Here is a 2,543-nt window from a genome sequence, read left to right as displayed (position 1 = left end):
CTTATGATAAACTATTCTCTTGTTACCAGTTGTATCAATTATACAATCTTCATTCAACTCTATTGATGATTACTAGTCAAGAAGACTTTGTTGATTCAGTTTCATTTTTATTAAAACAGTTGCATTCCACTTCAATTATGAATATATATTAAGCTATCTCTCATGCGTGACTATCTATGAAGGGTTCAGAGCCATAGCGGGCCAAGCGCTATTTATCAGAAACGGAGAAAGCAAGGGTTAAAGTTAAGTGAATACCATAATTTAATGAAGATTGACATATCATTTAATTTTAATGTGCATATTTTATGTTACTCGCTCCTATGTTTCATTAAATTATGGTAATCACTTAACTTTAACCCTTGTTTTCTCCGTTTTTAATAAATGGCGCTTGGCCCACTCTGGCTCTGAACTCTTCCTATAAACTCATACAGCAGAAGCTATAACACAACCTAAATTATATAAACAAGATAAATAATATAGAAGTTTTAATTAAGGATGATGAAATAAACATGATTCATTTTAAAAGGTACAATGTTGGCAAACAAATGCTAGGGAGATGATAAAAATTGTAGAAAAAGCAGCCATAATTGGTTGAAACACGTCGTTCCGTACCATTTTATTGGTAAAAAGTAGTATGAAGTAGTAAAAGTGCAACAGAGCGTATTCCGAATCTTAGCGCTGAGCAATCTGATGGCATCACGGTGTTCCGAATTTCAACGATGACGTCATTGATGCTCTACCGGTGTCGCACCGGTTCCATCAGCTTGCAGAGGTGGTGGCAGTCTCCATCAGCGAATCTGATTGGTTCTTGTATAGTGCGGTAAATAGTAGACGTATGACATCGTGCACTGTTGTGTCATGGCGGTGTGTTCTGGTTTGGGTCTGCTGTATTGTTTGTAATGAGCACAACGTAAAAACAACATGAAGAGTCCACTGCAAGAATGATGGATGTCATTTGGAATACATTTTTCAGGAGAAGCAATTGAAAGCTTGAAATGCTTAGCGCTCAAAGCTTAACTGTGATTTTCCGATCATTACTGGACAATGACTGTCAGTGTTAATGCCACATAACTCTCTATGTACATACTATATGTCTTAAGCTATGCACTGACAGACTTAGTTCATTTTCGACAAGAAAGTGACGTCCATCATTCTTGCAGTGGACTCTTCATATGTTAATGGCTTATGAGCGAACATGTCAACGGACCAGTTATTACTACCGGTTCAAGAAATAAATTGTTTATGCTCTCTTTTCTTTGAACGAGATGACAGTACGGAAATTTCGCAAAATCTTACCAGCGTAGCAGACAACAACTTGTACAGCCGCCATAGCCATCGAGCCTTCCAGCAGTTTTTTTTCCTATTTCGCTGCAGCGTGACGTCATTGTTGTCCACCGGTCCGGTGAGAATCGGAATACGCTGACAGTCAAAGTAAGTTTGATAGAACGCTCGACTGCAGTACATGTTTCCAGTTCAGAACTGGTTTGGAGTGTGTTGGAACGCTTTTTCTGTACTGCGCATGCTCACGATAGTTACAGACGAACCTACTGGAGATGCATCAAGATCCGGTCGGCCACGTACTGTCCGTAATGAAGGAAATGCTCAATTGGTTGGTCAAGCATTGAAGCAAGTCCTCATAAGTCAACGAGGATGGCGTCAGCTCAGTTGGGCTGTATAGAGATGCTAAATAATTCTTAACTTCCCTTCCGAGAATCAAACTCAATTCCACTGGACTTTTAGCTGAAATGTGAGGACCATTTGAGCTGTTATGAATCACAAATGGAGTGTAGAGTTCCGAGAACAGTTGAAGCGCCGTACTGACTCTTCACGCGCCATTGCAGCAAATGACCAGCGCGGTCAGCGCTACAATGCGAACACTATAGGCTGTTCATGTTACTCCAGGCGCCTGTACGACGTGTCTAAGCCGGCAAGGAAACCGTCATCTGTGGGGGCTTATCTCCGTCCGTCTGCCGAAGCAAGGGCCACAATGCAACACCGAATCGCGTGCGAGAGGGATCAGGCTTTGCCCGCCCCACACCCCCGCCCTAGCCGGCGCCTAACCCTGTCAGGCCTTACACTCACGCAAAAATGATTCCAACAGCTACAAAAAGGAAGTTAAGAACTAAGAAAAAACTGAAGGGAAGTGAAGGGATGGGATAAAATGGTCTCTTACCCCTACTATAAACCATTGTGTTTCCACTCGCACCCCCTCCCAGCGGCCTTCTTAACAATAGAGAGTTTTATACTTGACAGCTTTTCTCATTCACCTCGTTCGCACGCCGAAATAAGATATGGTATTAAAAAAGGACTTTCGTTACTTATATTGCTATTAAAAGCAGTTTCTGCGACTGGGCGCCACTAAGTCATTTCTAAGGCATGATTACGAACACAACCCAAGTGGATTAAAAGCACCTTCTGCGGTAAGTTTTCGTGAAAACCAAGTATAACAGAGTAGCCTTCTACACGGAAAGGACAGAATTACAAACCAGAGTCTTTCTATTTGGTCTGCAGTCTTCAATATAGCCGAAACAAATTTTGTCCTA

Source organism: Periplaneta americana, chromosome 14, assembly GCF_040183065.1.
Source record: "Periplaneta americana isolate PAMFEO1 chromosome 14, P.americana_PAMFEO1_priV1, whole genome shotgun sequence".
NCBI lineage: Eukaryota > Metazoa > Arthropoda > Insecta > Blattodea > Blattidae > Periplaneta > Periplaneta americana.
This window is presented reverse-complemented; position numbering follows the sequence as displayed.